Source organism: Canis lupus, chromosome 8 (genome assembly GCF_048164855.1).
Source record: "Canis lupus baileyi chromosome 8, mCanLup2.hap1, whole genome shotgun sequence".
Classification (NCBI taxonomy): domain Eukaryota; kingdom Metazoa; phylum Chordata; class Mammalia; order Carnivora; family Canidae; genus Canis; species Canis lupus.
In genome coordinates this window covers 54795243-54816272 of record NC_132845.1, presented here as the reverse complement: position 1 = coordinate 54816272, position 21030 = coordinate 54795243, and the positions used below count along the sequence as shown (strand labels likewise).

General features: G+C 44.8%; 1 protein-coding gene and 1 long non-coding RNA gene across 4 annotated transcripts in view; one reads left to right on the top strand and one right to left on the bottom strand.

Moving 5' to 3' along the window:
- LOC140638568 (uncharacterized) overlaps positions 1-8746 on the top strand; it is a 46681-nt gene extending 37935 nt beyond the window's left edge. For 2 of the 3 annotated variants that reach the window (XR_012035588.1, XR_012035589.1), the window contains one exon: positions 7101-8746. This is a non-coding gene — a long non-coding RNA (uncharacterized lncRNA). Of the gene's footprint in view, positions 1-6851 lie in introns of all 3 variants that reach the window. The other variant, XR_012035587.1, reaches the window with a different exon arrangement.
- HS3ST2 (heparan sulfate-glucosamine 3-sulfotransferase 2) overlaps positions 1-21030 on the bottom strand; it is a 90354-nt gene that overhangs the window by 3785 nt on the left and 65539 nt on the right. The gene's annotated exons all lie outside the window — the stretch shown is intronic.

The following is a 21030-nucleotide window of genomic DNA, read 5'->3' as shown; positions in this document are numbered from 1 at the left end:
AAAAATAAGTGCTCCACATTCTCACCAGGAGCCCCCATCTCTACTCCCATTCTCCCCCCCCCCCCATGTATCAGTTCTTCTACTCTCCTCTCTTCCACCTTTAGTCTGTTACCTGCACCCATCCTGGGTCCCTCCCACTGGTCTTGGAGGACACAGTGGGCTCATCTGTCCCCCTGTGCTCTCAGATCCCTTCCCCTGGGTGCCTCTCCTGCAAACCTGCACATTATCCCTTGGAACCTGCAAATTCACAGTGTACCTGACAGGCTGACACAACTGGTATCTTGCTTCTTCCAGGCTCAAGGTCTATCACAGACCCTTGCAAGTTGAAAGTTTAGTTTGTTTTTTTAAGATTTTGTTATTTGAGAAAGAGTGAGTGAGCACATGCAGGGGGAGAAGGGCAGAGGGAGAGGGAGAAGTAGACTCCCTGCTGAGCAGGGAGCCCAGCTTGGGGGCTTGATCCCAGAACCCTGGGATCATGACCCAAGCTGAAGGTAGATGCTTAACTGACTGAGCCACCCATGTGCCCCTGAAAGTTTAATATTTATTAATACTGAGTAGGCCAATTCTTTTTTAAAAATAGGATATCATTATTAGCAATCACAAGTACACATGAATAGAATTCTTTGGCTGGATTTTCTTAGAAATGTGCCTATATTATATTATGACTCTGGCACACACTGTAATTAGGTGTTACCCTTAAGGACAGGAGCAGATGACTTTGTATAGATGTGACAGTGCCTTGAAAATTAAGGATTTTCAAACTCTATGGGGGTGACTGATATAAAGGTTTTCCCTAAAACAAAAAGTTGACTTGACAAGCTACTAAGCAGATTTTCTGCACTACCCCTTTAACACATTAAAGAATACCCAAGAGAGAAAGTTGTGGGTAAGGTATTCCCAAGCTTATCTGAGTAAGGGTAGATACTTTTGCCAGAAGCACCAAGGAACATCTCTCTGTTACCAGTTTGGAAAATTTTGACCAGTTCCAATGATTTCCAGGGTGGCACATCATTCCCCCCACTGTGCATGAAAGGGAAGTCCCATCCTTCCAATTCCTAACTGGCATATTAGCTGCAAAACCAAGTTACACATACTAAGACACTCACACCAGACTGGAAACCTCGCACAAACGTCAGCATGCCAGGAGTCAAATGGCTCCTGTGCACTGCACATTTTCTCCGTCCCTTACGTATGTGTTCCCCATCAGATCATCAGGATAGAGTTCTGGAGGCCTGTGTGATGATCACGTGCAAGGAGACTCCATATACACCTTGTTGCTCTGCACACAGGCAGGTGTTGGGGGCACTGGATTTTCCCTTGAGGCTCATTTTCCCTCTTCATGTCATCGTTGAAATTTTGCTTACCTGCTTCCAGCTGCTAATGGCTGAACTCTTCACTCTCGGCTTTGGCCTCCTTTCTTTACCATGTAGCTCTGAAAAAATTCCTGGAAGAATGGTCTGACACCCCCGGTCCGGACTCACTCACCTCCCATCTGTTATGGTAAACCTGCTCGGCAGCAATTTTCCCTACATCTAGCCACAGCCCCCAGATTTCTCTTTGAGGAACTATCGCTCCCGCTTTGGATAAAATCTTGGCAGGCCAAGGGGTGGCTGAGTGGCTGAGGTGAAGACAGTGCCAACTGTGTCGTAAAGACTGGAAACTGCTGGACTGGGGCCCCCAGCCAGGCTGCCTCCTGAAGAGCCTCCTTACTACGCTCTCCTACCAATCCCTTTGGCTGTCTTCATTCTCAGCCTTTCTTTTCTTTTCTTTTTTTTTTTTTTTTAGATGTATTTATTTGAGAGAGAGAGAGCACGCGTGCATGCAAGTGCATGCATGTGCAAGTGGGGGGAGGGGCAGAGGGAGAAAGAAAATTTTTTTTAATTAAAAATTTATTTTTTATTGGTGTTCAATTTGCCAACATATAGAATAACACCCAGTGCTCATCCCATCAAGTGCCCCCCTCAGTGCCCGTCACCCCCACCCCCCGCCTTCCTCCCCTTCTACCACCCCTAGTTCATTTCCCAGAGTTAGGAGTCTCTCATGTTCTGTCTCCCTCCTTGATATTTCCCACTCATTTGGAGAAAGAGAATTTTTTAAAAATATTTTACTTATTTATTCATGAGAGACACACACACACACACACAGAGCAGCAGAGACACAGGCAGAGGAAGAAGCAGGCTCCATGCAGGGAGCCCAACGTGGGACTCGATCCCGGGTCTCCAGGGTCACGCCCTGGGCTGAAGGCAGCGCTAAACCGCTGAGCCACCCAGGCTGCCCGGAGAAAGAGAATCTTTAGCAGAGTCCCCGCTGAGAGTGGAGCCCACCGCGGGGCTAGATCCCACGACCCTGAGATCACGACCCGAGCCAAATTCAAGAGTTGGGTGTTTAACCGACTGAGTCCTGGTGTCTTCATTCTTGTCCTTCCTGACACCTGGTTCTTCCACCTTCCTCTGTGTTCTCTGAGTCCCCACATGTCCTTCCAATGAAGTATTACCAGTTTAAGTTGGTGAGCATTGGTTTCTGCTGTTTGCATCCCGAGAATCCAAATCTTATCTTTTGCAACCTGGCTTCCTCTATGTGGAAGCTCTGCTCACCCCACTGGATTACAAACTCCATGAGGTCAGGGCAGGGAACCATTCTGGGTCTTCCCAAGTCTCCCACTTCCCCTATTCCACATGATCTACCCGGGTGACCTCACTCCTCCCCCAGCCTTTAACTGCCCCCAAGGAGCTGCTGACTGACCAGTCTAACTGCAGATCCAATGAGCCCATGCTCTAGACTGGAATGCCCAACTGTCTGTGGGCTGGACACTGTACCTCAACAACCGACCCCCCCATTTTCCTTCCCCAAACTCCCTTCTCTCTTTTGCCTGTTCTTGCAGATGATATCACCATGAATCCACTCACAAAGCAGAAACCCTCATTCTTGACTCCTTCTCATACCTAACATCTTTCTTTCCAGTAAGTTCTCAAACAGCCCCCTCCTCTCCCAGCCTGCTCGCACAGCCTTGAACTCTTACCATCTATTTCTCTCTTATCTCCATGCTTCCACTCTCTCCTCCCTTTGTCTGTTCTGCATCCTGTGTCTGCCAGGGAAATCTTTCTAAAGCAAATTCAATCTTGTCAACCATCAACTATTCTTTTGAATAGAGCCCATATTCCCTGACTCAGTACTCAAGGCCACTGCCTTACCTTTCCAGAATTAATCTCTTGCCACTTCCTGGCAACTCGATGCTCATGTCATGCTGAATATAAAATCCACTCCTCAAACACATCCTGCTCTGTCATGTGTTTTGCAACTTGCTGAGTTTTTTGTTTTTGTTAAGACTTTGGGTCATCTTTCTTGTCTCTCTCAGCCTGGAGAACGTTGACTCATTTTTCCAAGTCCAAGCCAAAAGTCACACTGTCTGTGAACCCTTTTTTGTAACTGCATGGCATCTGGTGCATTCAGTTACCAGCACCCTCATCCCATCATGCAGAACTTATGAGATACGCATTCACTTATATCAACATATTGTCAGCCACTTGAGCAGGTTTCTTGTGCATTTTTGCCTTCCTAGCACAATACCCAGTATACCCCAGGTGCTCAATAAATGGGTCAAAGATCCTGTGTCAAAGGCAAGTGCCTACTGAGAGGTTATCTTAAGTCCTCAGAAGTTACCAGTGTTTGTTCAGGAAGCCCAGCCTTTTCTCGGCTTTCTGGCCTGGGGCAGAAGAAGGTTTCAGCAGACAGTCCTGGGGAGTTGGGAACATGGTGCCATTTTTAAGATTTTTATCACGGCTACAGGTACTTGGGCTCAGGCGATGGGACGCCCAAGCTCTGCTTCAACCAAACCTCCACATATAAGAAAACAAAATGAGACATAAGAAGGAACATATTTTGTGCCCTGTTTTGCTGCCTACGTGCTGTCCTTCACCCAAGGCTCCTGAGGTGTTGAGGGAGGACTGGGCTGTGGTCACTTTGCAGTGTGAATGGGGGTGGGGAGGGGAGTTGGGGTGAGCAAAGTCATGCTGCCCACTGGGGCCATCTGCAGGGCTTTGGGGGATAGTTCAATGGCCGGGCCCTACACCAGACACTATTTAAATTAGTTAGTCTGAAAGTGGGGCCAGGACTCCTACAATTTTAAAGCTCCTCAGTTGATCCCAGTGGGTCCCCAGGGCCAGGAACCTGTTGCAGACTGCATGTTCCTTCAGCCACTTAACCTTTAACACAATTGTTCATGAGTATTAGCTGGGGTGCCCACCAGAGAAATGGAATCCCAGGCCCCTCCCCTGTACATTCAGATCGAGTGGGTCTGGAGGGCAGGCACCTATATTTTTAACAAGCTCCCCCATGATTCTTACCATCAGAAAAGCTTGGGAGGAGCTGCCTTAATAAAATGTACTCTCATAAGTAATGTGATCATGCTCATTACTGTCTAATACTGATTGATTTGTCTGTTCATGTCTCTGACCGTCCCCGGCCCCAACCACAGACTCCCAAGTTCCAAGAGAACAGGGTTAGTGTCTGTCTTGTTCACTGTTCTCAGACTGGCACTTAGTAGTGTTGAAGGGAAAAACAAAGTCAGGGATTTACTCTGGGAAGAGTGAGGAAGAAGCTATTTGTGTGCCTCTTCTGCACCATAGAAGTCTCTACTCTTCTCTTCTTCCCGAGGGAAAAATCACAGACTTCCTGAGGACCCCCCCACCCCCCCCCAAAAAAAAGAAAATCTAAGTACGCTCTTGCCAGCTTGAGGCTCTCTGGAAAAGATATTTTTTTACCTACCTGGTAGGGCAGTGGCCACTCCCTGGGCCCCCACTGTCCCCACAAAGGACATCTTAGGTGCACCAGCATATGGGAACCTGGCTGAGCAGAGCCTCCCTGGGGACTTACAGAGCCAGCACACCTCTGATTATTACCAATAAATAAGGTTCTCTGGAAGATTTCATTTTCTACTAAATCTATACACTCCATGTATGTGTTCTGAAAGGCCTGGCTGCCGGGGGGACTTTGGTGATTTATTAGCTCCTAACTGGGCAACTAGGCTCCTTGAAAATCATTGGCAGTCTCCGGAGGGATAATTAAGAGCAAAAGAGAGGGGAAAAAGGCTTTATTGCAAGAAACTGGTTCTTAAAACGAAACCTGCTAACCCCCTGCATGCTGAGCCAAGTGCAGGCGCAGCACCTGTGGCCGTTTATCCTCACCTGGTGGAGAGGAGAAAGGAGGACCACTTCCTTCCAGGTCCACAGCCCTGAATCCTTACACTTACGTGACCCTGCAGCTAAACATGAAGTCCCAGCTTGAACTCCATCAACAATTTCTCATTGCTCACAGGATGAAGCCACCCCGGGCTCTGGCCAGACTGGACGATTCAGGGTTCTCTCCACAAGACTGTATTTCATGCTAAGGGATCTTTCACATGTTGTGCCCTTTAGGTGAAGCCCTCTGTAGCCTGTCAAGGCAAAACTTCAGCTCTTAGCTCATCATCACTTCCACCAGGGAGCCCTCCCTGCTCCCCTTCTTTCCTCCTTCCTGGAGGACTTAGGCATTTGTTACCCTTGTGATTCCATGGTGCCCCATAGTGTAAGGTCATGGAAGGCAGGGATCATGACTGTTACATCTCTACATCAACAATGCTTATCCTATGTCTGGTAGGCACGCATGTATTCATTCATTAAAAAAGCATTCGTGAAGCACCTACTGTGTGCCAGGGATACAAAGATAAGCAGAGTGTAGCCTCTGTCCTCAAGGAGTTAACAGCCTTGTGGAAACAGGAGTGTTTGTGGGGGGTGTCCTCATTTCCCAGTGTGAGGGTCAGGACCTGAACCTAGCTTCCTACAAGGGCTGGGGGTTTCTTCCATCTGACAAGAGGGGCAATGCCTAAACCCAGTTTCCCCCATAGGTCATCAAGGTGCTGGACAGCTGGCTTTCCCAAATAACACTTGTAAATAGCTGGCAGCCCAGCCCAGCCTGCCTGGTGTCCCAGTGGTGTGGTTGTCCCCCAACTGGCAGGGCTGCACTCACCCCTGCCCCACAAGAGAAGAAGCTGATGGAGATGTAGGGGCAGAGTCCCTCCCCTGGAGCATAAGCCCAGTGTGTCCAGGCTCTGGCATGTCCCTGGGGGCAATGTCAGAAAACAGTAACCCCACGCCTGCCTCTTCTACTGAAACCCATGGTGTGCAAGTTTACCCAGTACAGCCTGACTATTCTCTCTTCCCAACCTTGTGCATTATGGAATTTGTCCTGGGTCCTGCCGTGTGACAGAGACCAGAAAGGGACCCTCCTTGGGTGAGATATCCATACAGAGATGTTTGGGGGCAGTGGACTACTCTAGTGGTTGGCGGGGAGTATGGGATTTGGAATCAAAGAGACCCCTGCTAACCACAGAAATGGGCACATAGTTTATTTCACTGAGCATAACGTGTCCCAGGTTCATCCGTGCTATCACTGGTGGCAGGGTTTCTTTTTTTTTTTTTAATGGCTGAGAGAAATAAGCCAGACACAGAAAGACAAATACTATACGATTTCACTTAAACGTGGAATCCCTATGTTGAACTTACAGAACTGGAGAGTAGGGTAGTGGCTGCTAGGGGCGGGTGGGAGGGGGCAATAGGGAGATGTTAGTGAAAGGGTACAAGCTTCCAGTTCTAAGATGAATAAGTCCCAGGGATCTAATTACAGCATGGTGACTCTAGTTAACAATACTCCATTGTATACTTGAAATTTGCTAAGAGAGTAGATCTTAAGTCTCATCGCTCATGCACATGGTAACTATATAAGGTGACGGGTATGTTAATTAACTTGACTGTGGTAATCATTTCACGATGTATGCGTGTATGAAATCATCACGTTCTCTATCTTTTTTTGAAAAGAAAGCAACAAATGTGCAGCATGCATCGGCCATAGCCGTGGTCTGCTGAGAGCTGAATGTTTATATCCTCCCTCAAATTCATACTTTGAAGCCCGACCTGCACCACCGCCCACCCCCGCACTCCATGTGACCGACCATCTTTGGGGAGGGGGCTGTGGGAGGTGATGAGGTCTTGAGAGTGAAGTCCTCACAAATGGGCTTAGTGCTATTATAAGGATAAAAGCAAGAGAGTTGATCTCCCCCACCACAGCAAGATCCAGCAAGAAGCTGTCTGCAAACCAGGAAGAGAGCTCTCACCAGGAACCAACCTGACCGGCAATCTGATTTTGGATTTCCAGCCTCTGGAGCCGAGAGAAGTAAATGCCTGTTGTTGAAGCCCCGCCACCCCGCCATGGTAGTGTTGTGATAGTAGCCGGGGCTGACAGAGATGTGGGTCACCGATGCCCTGGACATAAGCTAGTGCCTGTCGCACAGTGGCCAGCGGGGGGTGGTGGTGGTGGTGGTGGTGGTGGTGCTGCGAGGTTCTCAGTTCTATGGGAGAACTGCCTCCCTCAGTCTCCACGTGAACTCCAGGAGGCCACCAGCCTCACTATTCCTGCTTGCTGGCAGAGGAAATTGGGGCACTGAAAACACACGTCATCACCAAAGCAACAGCAAGATGCAGAATCTGGACTCAAGTGTGACTCTAACACTAGAAGAAAACGTGAGAATGTAAAATTAATCTTGGCATGAGGACAGCCTTTCTAAGCATGAGACAAAAATCATGAAGGAAGAAACTGAAAAGTTAGGCTATGTGAAAAATGGAAGTCTCCGGGATGGAAAAAAAGCCCACCATAAATAGAATAGAGGGAAAATGACCCCTTGGAAACATATCTGCAGCATGTGAGACTGAGAAACGAAAGGATGACTTCACATATGTTGCTTCGAAGTTCTTGAAAATTAGTAAGAAAAAGAGAACAAGCCAGTAGAATAAAGGCACACAGGCCCTGAGAAGAGTTAATAGTAAAGGAGCTTGGATTAAAAGAAATACATGAAAAGATACTCCATCTCTCGCAAAGTTATAGAAATGCAAATTAAAACCACGATGAGATAGTATCCACCTTAAACGTTGAAAAAATACATTTAAAAAATGATAACAGTTATTGCTGGCAATGGTGTGTTGAACTAGTAAGCACTCTCCCATATCGGGAGGAGTGTCAATGGGTGCAGCAGGAGGGCAATTAGAGAGGATCTCCCCAAATGTAAAATGCACCCTTTATTTATTTATATTTAAAGATTTTATTTATTTATTCATGAGACACACACACACACACACAGAGGCAGAGACACAGACAGAGGGAGAAGCAGGCTCCATGCAGGGAGCCCGATGTGGGACTCGATCCCGGGACCCCAGGATCACGCCCTGGGCCGAAGGCAGGTGCTCAACCACTGAGCCACCCAGGGATCCCTTAAAATGCACCCTTTAATCCAGCAATTCCACTTCTGGAAATTTATTTGACCATGTGCACATGACCAGTGTGCAGGTGTGTTCGTTGCAGCCTCTGGGGCAGAGATGGGGAGGCCTGACCAGACTCCTGCTCTCACCTCCAGAGTAGAGCTGTTGGTAGAGGGCAGCCGCCCAGCCAACGACCACACTTCCAGCACCCACCGCATCCACGCGGGGTGCCGTGCCTGGTTCTTGCCACATCAGTGAGTAGAAGCGCAGTGTTAACCTGCAGCCAAGGTGCTTACGTAGCACTGTCACGTCCGTCCACCGGCTGAATGCAGAGGACTCTGGAGGCCCCAGGAGAGGGATGGACAGTAGTGTAGAGTGGGACTTTATTCCCACCTTTCCCTTTCTGCACTCAGTGGCTTTTTCTTTGCCCTTAACTATGTATTCCTCGTAGTTATAAAAAACCAGCTAATAAAAAAAAAAAAAAACGATGTTAAGAAGTCTCCATTGATAACAGTTTGGGAAGAAGATGGCCTGTATGGAAGCAGTTTCGTGGAGTGAGGGGGAGGAAGCGTGTTTGGAGGAGCCGAGGTGTGGGTGGGGAAACAAGGCAATGTTCAGCTCCCCTCTCAAGAAGCTTGGCTCTTGAGAAAGGGGGGAGGGTGACCGTGGGTGTTGGATGAATGGTTTTTGCTGCTGCGTGTACAGCTCGGCAAGTTTCCAGGGAACTGGACCTCCATTTCTCAGGCCCCACCTGTGGCCTGCGTGGCCTGACCATGGGGACACTACAGGGCGACTTCTGGGGCCAGCTGCGGATTCCCACCCTCTTTCTCAGACTGGGCTTGGCTCCTTCCCCACACTTTAGCCTACCCTCCCCCTCTCCCCTGGGAGTGGGCCCCTTAAATCAGTGCTTTTCACACATTCCTGGGCATCTGAAACTCCTGGGGGTGGGGTGTCCTGCTGGAACGCAGATTCCGATTGGTTCAGTCTAGGGAGGGGGCCTGAGACTCTGCAGTGTGACCAGCTCTGCAGGGAGGCTGACCTGCGGGTGCAGGACCACGGTGTGCGCAGCAAGGTCTCACAGGAGTCCTGGTGATACTGGCACAAAGGAAACACTCAGTGGATGCTCACTGAATTCAGGGGAATTAGCTAATTCTGCTTATTTGGTTTTTATTGAGATGTTTGTTAACTGACACACAACATTAGTTTCAAGTGTGCAACGTGACTGGCTGTCCCCATATATTACAGGACAATCACCACGGTAAGTCTAGTTAGTATCCATCACTACACAGTGACACATTTTTTTTTTTCTCCTGATGAGAATTTCTAAGATCTAGTCTCTTAGCAACTTTCAAATATACCATATTATTAACTGTAGTCACCATGCTGTGAATAGTTCAAGTCTTTTTGATTTTTAAAAAGCGAATCCTCCGTCCTTTCACCCTCTCCTGCCACAGTCCTAGAGCTCTCCTTTTCTCCCCGAAGTTCTTGAAATAAAGCTTGGTGGCTCCTCACATTCATCCTCCACTTGTCCCATGTGCCACCCCCCCTCACCCTGTGAGGTGTCGCTCTGTGACTACACCCCCAAATGGCAGTCCCAGTTCCATCCTGGTCTTGTCACACTTCCCCGTGGCATCAGAGGCGCCCACTCCCTACTTCGTGAGAAATGTGTTTTTTCTTGGCTTTGGGAACATCTTTTGGTCTTCTTCTCCATGCATATTTATTTTCCCTCAACTTGCCATCTATCTCCTCGTGTTTCACTTAATGACCCCACTACCCGCCAGCTGCCCCAGCAACCTGGCATCTAATCCAACTGGTAACCCCAGCAATCTGGCATCTAATCCAACTGGTAATCCAACTGGTAAGCCCCAGCCAGCCCAGGAGCGTGCAGCTTCCCCTTCCGGGGTCAGGGCTGCAGGGAGCAGCTCTGCGCTTCTCTCCAGCTCGGCCCTGGCTTCTAGTACCATCCTGAGCCTGCTCACTCTTGTGTGACCCTCCCCAGTGACGCCAGCATCCAGGAAGCAAGACAGTACCTGGCGGCCACCAAGTGGTAGTAAGGCTACCAGTGATGGTGCCAAGTGGTGGCTTAGGGGATCTTCACCCCCCTCCCAGTCTCCCGAAGACAATTTTTGTGAAAAGAGATGGAGGAAGGAAGGGTGGGCTGGGGGAGGCAAGAACACCCCTGAAGGGCATCTGACACTGGCAGACTGGCTCTGTTACAAATGCCCAACTGCCAACAGACAAAGAGGGCCTCGGCACAGCTAGCAATTCCAGCACATTCGTCTGGCCAAGCCACACTCCCGTTCCACACGACTATTTCAAACCTTTCCCACTCTCTGCCAATGATCAAAGCCTGCCCTTTCCCACCCCTCTCTGCTGCCGAGCTCACGTCCTCCACAGAGAACTAAAGAAGCCCTTAGGATGGAATGTTCTCACTATCCCGCTGCCAAATACAGAAGGTCTGCCCCATGACCAGCCACAGGCTGAGGCTGGAGGCGGTCGGCCCGGTGGCCTTCTGATGCCCCTGTGTCCCCATCTCCACCTCCCAGTGTCTCCTGCCTGCAGGAGTCTCCACCCTCCACCTGTGCCCTCCTGTGCTGGGATCCACTCCAAGGACCTGTCACTCCTTCCCAGTTCTGAATGCTCCCCAGGCATCTGTGGACTCCCCAGCCAATGATCAGATGAGTCAGAGAGTTTATGTTAGTTTTTAACACCAAGCTTTACAATCTCACACTCCAGAGTCCCTGGGGCTACTAAGTTTTGCAGGGAGGAGTTGCAAGGCTGCCCCACTTGCTGCAGCATAACAGTGTCCCCTAGTGGGAGGTGATCCAACTGCAGCTATTGGAGTGAACACCCACTGCCTGCCCCTTGCAATTCTCCCCTTGCAGGCACGGAGAAATTAGGCACAGACAGGAGTCTTTACCACCTTGTCTCCAGCACATGCAAGTGTATCAGAATACATTAAGCTCCAAGGTTGCAAAGAGTTAGCTAGGGCTGGCTTTCCGATCATGCAGGGAGTAAGGAAAGCAGGGGACAGTGCTGCTGGGAAGTCAGCTGCTGGAGTATCATCCAGGCCTCTGATGCGCCCAACCCCACATGTAGGATTACTGAGTCAACAACACTTCTGCAGGGTCCAAGGCCTGCCCAAACTGTACAAACCTGGATTCTTGTCCAGGCTATGGTGTAGACAGTCCAGCTCTGTACTTCAGATCTGGAAAGCATTCAGGATGCCCCTGTACATTAAGCTAGCAGATGCTCTTGAATCCCATAATCCTACCTTTTCTGGTCTCCAGGCCTTTGCTCTTCTTCCTGCCTGGGCCACTTTCCCTGCTCTTCCCATGGCTAGTCCTTCTCTCCTCTGGTCTCTGTTTACCTGTTACCCACCACTCTCGGATATCTAAACCCCATGGTTTATTTCCTGCAAAGCTCTAAGCAGGATCTGTAATCATCTTGCTTATCTGGTTGTAGATCTAATGCCTTTCTCCCCAGTTGGTTTGCAAACCCCATCAGGGAAGGACAGTGTTATCCCTGCTGACTGCGCTATCTTTGGTCCTTCTCACTGTGCTGTCCTGTTACAAGCCAAAAGACAATGACTCATGCTGGCTTGAATGTAGAACATGGGAAGGAATCAATGGTTGGATCGAGAAGACCTGAGCTCCTTGAGGAAATCCAGCAGGCCAAGCTCTTCTATAGAAAGGGCTTCCCAAAGTGCAGTCACGTCTCATCTGTTGTGTGCAAGCGATTCATGGACGGAGCTTACGTGTAAGTTTATTTTAATGTATTTTAGAAAACTGGAACTAGGACATTTCCTTTATTTCACAGATTTCATTGCTGAGGCAGAGGCTTAAATATGTAGTGAAGGCAGAAAATGTGAACTGATCTAAAGACGAATGTTAAGTAAGTAATAGTACAAATGGCACATGAATATGGAAAAAAGATCCTTTAATGACTGGTCTGGGAAACTCTGGCTTAAAGCAATGTTGGTAGGGGCCAAAGGGAATCCAAGGCAGAGTAATGTGGACCTACACTCATTCAACAAACAATTATTAAGCACCCACTGTTTGCTAGCCATTGTGCTAAGTGCTGAGGTATGGCTCTAAATAAAACAGATATACTATGGGGGCACCTGGGTGGCTCAGTGGTTGAGTGTCTGCCTTTGGCTCAGGTTGTGACCCTGGTATCTTGGGATCAAGTCCTGCATCAGGCTCCCCACAGGGAGCCCACTTCTCTACCTATGTCTCTGCCTCTTTCTCTCTCATGAATAAATAAATACAATATTTTTAAAAAACCAGATGCAGTATGAAGCCTCTGGTCTGGTGGAATTGATGATGGACAAATAAGTAAGTATAGAATTACAATGTGGGGTGAAGGAAAAGAAGAGCAAGGTTAACAAGGGAATTGTGTGGCCAGAGAAACCCAGGGCGGGGGGTGGGGGACATGTGAGCAGAAGGTCAAGAGATGAGTATAGGTTTGGGCAAAAAGACCAAGAAAGACAGGAGAAGACAAGAGGATAAGAAACAATGGGCATGGATGAGGTAAGCTGGTACTGCAGAGAAGCTAAAAATGCATTAGCAAATGACACTGGTAGCAGGGAAGAGCAGAGCTAGTGGCACAGAAAATTAAAATCAGAACACGGCTGAGCCTGATCTTGAGCTTCTCAAGGAATAGTCCACAAGACTGAACTGATGAGGGAGGAGGTGACATGGAAGACAGAACTGTCATAGGCAATTCACAGTCTGCAATGTTATTGAAGAGGAAATCTAAAACAAACCGGGCAGAGCAATAGGCCAGATTTCACCAAGGAGGTATTTCTGGAGATAAAGGATGGCTATGTGGGCAGATCAAAGGCCAACTGAGTCCTAACAAAAGAAAACCCACATCCATGTATGCATCTATCTATCCATCCATCCATCCGCCCACCCTTCCATCATCCATCCATTCATCCATCTACCCATCCGCCCATCCATCATCCATCATCCATCCATCCATCCACCCACCCAGCCATCATCTATCTATACACACACATATCAGAACAAACATTTTACTACAAAAAAGTTACAAAAGCTATTTAAGTATTATAAGTACCCAAAATGGATAAAGCAAACAAAAATGAATTTTCTACAAAATCAAGCCAGGCGAGTACTTTGCAGCAGCATCAAATGCTAGAAAAGCACAGATTATCATTCACAGAGTTTTGAAAAAAAAAATTGTGATTCTCAGTACTTAGCCAATTTGCTTGTGAAGGCAAAAGAAAAGCATTACAAGATGTGCAACAGCTTTAAAAGCATTCCACCTTGCTCTCCAGAAAGTTCCTTGAAAATGAAAGCAATGATCTACGTGATGGTGAGAAAGAATTCGAGAATGGGGAAGTTGTGCATAAAAGGGAACAAGGGGGAGGTCCAGACAGCGAACAAATTCAGCTTCTAATATCACAATTTTCCTTTAAAAATATAAAAAATCATTCATACCTCCATCAAGTTAAAAAATTAGTTATTTGATAAATCAAACCCAACATCCCAGATTAAATTAACAAAGAAGCTGGTGACAGAGGAAGAAGGGGAGAGGGGCAGAGTGAAAGTGTATGAGGCTCTCTCCCAAAGGGCACTGCCTACCCGTTTGCTCTATTAGAGCAGAGTAAAATGAAAATTACAAAAAGAACAAGTATCTTCCCAAACACTGGAAAATAAAAAGAGCAAAGAAAATGCAGCTCATATAACAAAGGAGATGGGAAAGGAAAGCCAGGAAAAAAAATAGCCAAAATTGTAGAGCAAGATGACAGAAATGTACAAGTAGGAATGATTGCGGTAATATTAAAAATTACTGAAAATAGGCTAAACACTATAATTTTTAAAAAAGATAACAATAAAGATTTCTCATTCTAAAATGAAACCTAGTCATTTTTGTGTTTATAGGACCACCCCAGGACCCAAAGACAGAAACAATTTATTTGAAAATGGAGAGGTTCAGATACATCAGGAAGATGCCAGTCTAAAGAAAGCTAGACTTTCTTTGGTATTAATACCAGAAAAAGTAGGATCCAAGGCAGAGACATTAAATGAGACAAAGTGGATCATTTAATATCAATAAAGGGCCCAAGTCACAGCAGAATTTCTATATAACATGGTGGATCAAACACAGTGTTTATCTCCACTCTCTCTTGGGTCACCTCTAAATTCATTATGAATGGATAAAAAAATATATAAAGTCAACATATTAAGAGACAGGGTGAGGAGTTGGTGGCAGACAGCAAATAGAGACATGGTTTTGGAAGAAGGGAGGCTGACCTGTGAGGGGTCCTGGAAGAGAGAGCCAAAACATCAGTGGCTGCGGGATGGGGAGGTCGCTAATGGGAAGAAAGGGATTCTCGTTACAGAATTTTCTGGAATTGGAGCAGAGAGCCGGGTGGGGTGAGAGGCACAGGCAAATGTATAGTCAGTGTCAGAGATCTCTAGAAGCAGCAGCTACATTGCAGAGCTTGCCCCCAACCCTAGAGCCAGGCCATGGCCCTGCTCCTATTAGGGAAAGGGGGGGGGGGTTATGCTTTGGAGCTGCTGAGCCAGGCGGCCCCCAGACTCCGGTCCCCAGACTCCTGCTGGCAGGCCCATCTACCCCAGGCTGACAAGGGGAAGCTCCCTGCCCAGTCAAGGTTTCAGTAGTATCTACCAAAGCATAATTTATTAAAAGAAAAGCTGTCACGTCCCATTGAGATCCATTATCATCACATCTAATACGAAATCATAATTCAGTGCAGAAATAGGTCAGAAGAAAAAAACGATCATCTCAACAGATTCCAGAAAGGCACTTAGTAAATTCAACATCCATTGCTAATCAAGAAAAAAATAATCTTAAGAAAGCAGGAAGGCTGCCTCTAACATGAGAAAAGAACAACCATCTCAAACCCATAGGCACTAGCAGATTGAAGGATGAAATAATACCAACAGCTAGCATTTATTGAGCGCCACGGGGCAGGTATGGCTCAAAGTGCTTTCACATGTATTATCTCATTTAAACTTCATCCCAGTATCACCAGGTAGGTATTTGTATTAGTCTTATTATTCACATAAAGAACTTTAGCATAGAGAAGTAACCTGCCCAAAGGCCCAAGGTACTGACTGGTGAAGCCAGGATATACCCCAAGCATTTCGACTCTAGTGACTCCATGCTGGTAACCTACAGGCTACAAGTCTCATTAAAGTTAGGCAAGGCAAAGATGCCTCCTAACACAATTAATATTTAATACTGTTCTATAATTTATAGACAGTTCAATTAAAACTTTAATAAATGGAGAGATGGGAAGTCATAACATTAGAAAGACATCCATTCTTCTCAAATTAATCTATAAATCAAATGTAATAGCAATCTAAATCCCAAGAGGATTTTAAAAATTGAATTTGACATTACAATTACAGAGTTTCTTTTGGATGAATAAATTAAAGATAAGAGCTAATGCACTGTGCTGGAAGGAAGAAGAATCATGGGCAGGAAACTACAATGTCACAAAATATATATTATGAAGCTGTAGTAATTAAAACAGTGTGGTTCTAGCTTGGGAATAGGCAAGTGGATGAACAGAATCAGAAATCAGAAATAAGCACACCTACATAAAAAGCACATAGTAAAAGTGGCATTTTAAGTCAGCTGGGAAATTATGGCTCATTGGGACTTTGTTGGGGGCAATTAGAAAATTGTGGAAAAAATGGAATCAAGTTTCCTCATTATTATACCTACACCAATGTGAATTCAAAACACATGAAGTAATTCAAAGTGAAAAAGAAAACAGTGGAGTAAAGTTTTAAAATATCACTAAATATGTATATATTCTTGAGAATTGGGAAAGCTTTAGACTCATAATACCAAAGGAAGAAAGCAAAGAAAAAGACTTTAATATAACTGCATAAAATTTTAAAGTTTTGGGAGACCCCCAAAAAAATCACCATAAGGGGAAATAAAATGCAAAAGAACAAACTGTGTTTTCTATATAATAGATAAATATTTTATTTCTGTAATAAATAGAGTTTTATAAATCAGTAAATACCCCACCAACAAACTGAGGAGAAGACACAATTCCTGAAAGAAAATATAAAATTGGAAAAATATTAAAATTCATCAGGTATCAAAGAAACACAAATTAAATCCAAAGAAGACAGCATTCTGACCTATCACAAAATTGAGAATTATTTAGTGTTATCCATGGTGCACAGAAACCTGGTAGGTTTTGCAAATAAGTTTAATTTTTGTAGAAGGCACTCTAGAATTTGTTGTGTTGGAATGTTAAGATATCTGCAGGCAGATATATATTTTAAGGACATGCAACATAGAATTATCCATTTAATGTGGTAAAATATAATATTAGAAACAACCTAAATATACACAATATTTCACTGATTAAGTGATGGTACATGCATTTAATGAAATGCTTTGCTATGATTATATATAATGTTTCAGAAAATAAGACATGGGGAAAATGATGGTTCTAAACTGGTTTAAAAAAAAGGTCAGAAAACACTACATACACACGATAGCTGGTCTCCGTGTGTGTGCAAGTACGTATACCTGGATATCCAAAGGAAGGACATAGTTACCCCCACGATATTCTGATATCTTCTACTTCTCCTAACTACATGTAAAAATATAGGACCTGCTGTTCATGATGACTTTTCTTGAAAGATGTGTAGAACAGCCTGTTCTTTGTTTGACAGTCATACAAGATCCTTCCCCACTTTGCTCCTGAAGCATTTACAAATTTTAAATAGGAAATGCAGTATGGACAGAGAGTCCATCTCAGTCAAATAACTTATAACAGCAACCTAAAAAGGAAAGAAGGTGCACATGCATAGAATATACTGGGTGATACAGAAGAATAGGAGGGTAGGCCTCTAGGAAGGAAAACTGGAAGGCTAGGGGCTGGGAGGAAACTCGTTTTCCATGACATATCCTTTTTGCATCCTTTGACCTTTTTTTTTTTTTTTTTTTTTGTCAAATGCACTTTTCTCTTTTCTTTCTCTCTCTTTCTTTCTCCTTCCTCCCTCCCTCCTTCCCTCCCTTCTTTCTCTTTTTCTCTTTCTTTCTTTCTCTTTCTTTCTCTCTTTCCCTCTTTCTTTCTGAGACTGTGTGCAAGCAGAAGGGGCAGAGTAGGAGAGAGAATCCTAGGCCGGCTCCACTCCCAGCACGGACTCATGGCTTGATCCCACGACCCCAGGATCATGACCTGAGCCAAAATCAAGAGTCAGATGCTTAACCAACTGAGCTACCCATGTGCCCCTCAAATTCATTTTTTTTTTTTCAAATGAAGAGGAAACATATAGGCTTTGGAGCCAGGCACGATTCTAAGTTCGAATCTCTGTCTTGCCACTCACTCATGCGTGGCCTCGGGCAAGTCACTAACCTCTCTCTGAGTCAGTTTCCCCACTAAAGGGGGAAAAAAGAAAAGTCTTGCAGGACTGTGTGAAGGACTGATGACATATGGAAATTTCCCAGTGTGCTCGCTGGCACGTAGTAGGCGCTTGTTAGTTGTAGTTATTATGATTAATCTTGTACCTGCCGGAGACTGTAGGGAGAGCCGGAGCAGAATCTAATTATCCATGCTGGAACAAAGCCAGGATACCTGAGTCTTGCAAAACATGCTGTTGAATGTTCAATCAAGATATGTAAGTACACACAGCCGCAGAACATACCCAGTGCTTTCCCCCAGGGCTGGGGAAGTAAAATGCATTTTACCATGGCACATCTGCTCGTTTTTTAAAATTCCACAACTAATTAACCAGAATCCTCATCAGCAATCTCCTTGTGGATTAACTAAACATGTCAGCAAACCCTGGCCCTTTTCTGTTAAACACAGGCGATTTCTTCTACCCACTAGTGCCTCCAGCAAGATGCTGAATGCTTGGGGAGTTGAACAGAAAACAAAATCCAACTTTCACTTAACCCACTGAAAGGCATTCCTCATGCTGCAGGTCAGTATGCTGGGTCTTTAAAATGAGGAAGGCATGCTAACTTATCAGTAACCCCACAGACTCTGGGGTCTGATATGACTTATTGACCACCCCTTACCGGAGAAGTTGCTGGTAAGTTACTTGACCCTCTCTAAGCCTCAATTTTTTCTCATCTGTGAAATGGGGCCAATTATGGTGCTTACCTCATAGGATTATTCTATTAGTTAAGGGTAAAGATGGCTTAGAATTAAATGTATACAATTAAATTGGTGGTGCTTGGCAAGGCCTCAAAAAAAAAAAAAAAGGGTAACAGGCAAATGTGCTTTTGCATTAGAAGACCCAAAGGGAGGATGATGTCCTCATGAGTGCAATGGAAAGAAAAATGTATGATGTACACATAAACTTTGTGTGGAAAGATGTATGGATGTATGTAGCTCCACTCTCTTTAAGGAACCAGAAAAAATAGTTGCAAAGAACAACACATTGTCCTCGGTGTTAAGCTTATAAATTATTTGCTTATTAAGTATCTCCAAGACAAAAAGTGAGGAAAACTGTTTAAAGGTGTGATTCCATTATAATCAAAGCCATATCCCGAAACTAATGTAATACTGTGTGTCCACTATATTTCAACAAAAAACAAAAACACATTTTCAATGGTTTCAAGGGGAAAAAATACAGCAATGCTCCTTTAAGAAGAAAATCCCTTTAGAAAACCCTAAAGTCTGGTGATTATTGTGATTATCTAATGGGATCTCTCATATATCAACATTATTCAAGGGATGCGCTATCATATAAATGTGATTATTATTTAACTCTACATACTTTTTAGAAAAGTAATTTTCTGATTAGTAAGGAGGTCAAAGGAGAGATGTCAGAAGCTTTTTTTCCCCTTTCTGATTGTACAATACGGTCTTGAGGAAGATATGGTTGTTTTTTCTTTTTAATAGTGGAAGAAAGTAGCCACTATTTAACTGCTATGCCTTCAAATCAAACTTAGAAATAGTCACTGCTACAAAGGCAGTTCTTTAGTCTGTTTTATTTTTAAAGAAATATTTTTTTCTTAAACATTTTATTTATTTATTCGTAAGAGACAGAGAAAGAGAGCAGCAGTGACATAGGCTGAGGGAGAAGCAGGCTTCCTGCAAAGGGCCTAATGTGGGACTCAATCCCCAGCTCCAGGACCATGCCCTGAACTAAAGGCAGACGCTCAACTGCTGAGCCACTCAGGCGTCCCAAGAAATATTTTTGTCAAAAATCCATTATTCCCCAACTGAGAGCCTTTTGCCTAAGATCAAGAAAAAGACAAGTATGTTCACTCTTACCAGTTCTATTCAACATAGTACTGGAAGTCCTAGCCACAGCAATCAGACAATAGAAAGAAATAAAAGGCATCCAAATTGGTAAGGGAGAAGTAAAATTTTTACTATTTGCAGATGACATGATACTATATATAGAAAACCCAAAAGACTCCACCAAAAAAACTGCTAGAACTGATAAGTGAATTCAGGAAAGTCACAGGATACAAAATCAGTCTATAGAAATCTGTTGCATTTCTATACACCAATACTGAAGCAGGAGGAGGAGAAATGAACAATCCCATTTACAACTGTGCTAAAAATAATAATTACTTATGCATAAACACAGCCCAAGAGGTGGAAGACCTGTACTCTGAAAGCTATAAAACACTGATGAAAGAAATTAAAGAGGACACAAAGAAATAGAAAACATTCCCTGTGCTCGTGGATTGGAAGAACAAATATTGTTAAAATGCCTATACTACCCATAGCAATCTACATAGTTAATGCAATCCCTATCAAAATACCAAAAGCATTTCTCACAGAGCTAGAGCAAACAATCCTAAAATTTGTATGGAACCACAAAAGACCCTCAAATAGCCAAAGTAATCTTGAAAAAGCAAAGCAAAGCAGGAGGCATCACAATTCCAGGCTTCAAATTATATACTACGAATGTACAGTAACCAAAACAGTGTGGTACTGGCACAAAAACAGACACATAGATCAACTGAACAGAACAGAAAACCCAGAAATAGACCCACAATTATATAGTCAATTAATCTTCAACAAGGCAGGAAAGAATATCCAATGGGAAAAAGATAGTTTCTTCAACAAATGGATGTTGGGAAAACTGGACAGCCACATGTAAAACAATGAAACTGACCACTCTCTTACACTATACACAAAAATAAATTCAAAATGGACTGAAAGCATAGCTATCTTAGAAGCGAGCACAGGCAGTAGTTTCTCTGACACTGGCTGCAGCAACATTTTTCTAGATATGTCTCCTGAGGCAAAGGGAAATAAAAGCAAAAATAAACTATTGGGACTACATTGAAATAAAAAGTTTCTGTACAGCAAAGGTAACAATCAACCAAACTAAAAACCTACTGAATGGGAGAAGATATTTGCAAATGACAGATCCAATAAAGGGTTAGTATCCAAAATACATAAAGAAATGATTCAAGGGCACCAGGGTGGCTCAGTTGGCTAAGCACCTGACTCTTGACTTCAGCTCAGGTCATGATCTCAGGGTTGTGGGTTGTGAGATGGAGCCCCACATTGGGCTCCATACTGGGTGTGGAGCCTGTTTAAAATTCTTCCTCTCAATGCTCTGCATCACTTGCCATCAGGGAAATACAAATCAAAACCACAATGAGATACCACCTCACATCAGTGAGAAAGGGGAAAATTTACAAGGCAGGAAACCACTGCACTGTTGGTGGGAATGTGAACTGGTGCAGCCACTCTGGAAAACTGTGTGGAGGTTCCTCAAAGAGTTAAAAATAGACCTGCCCTACG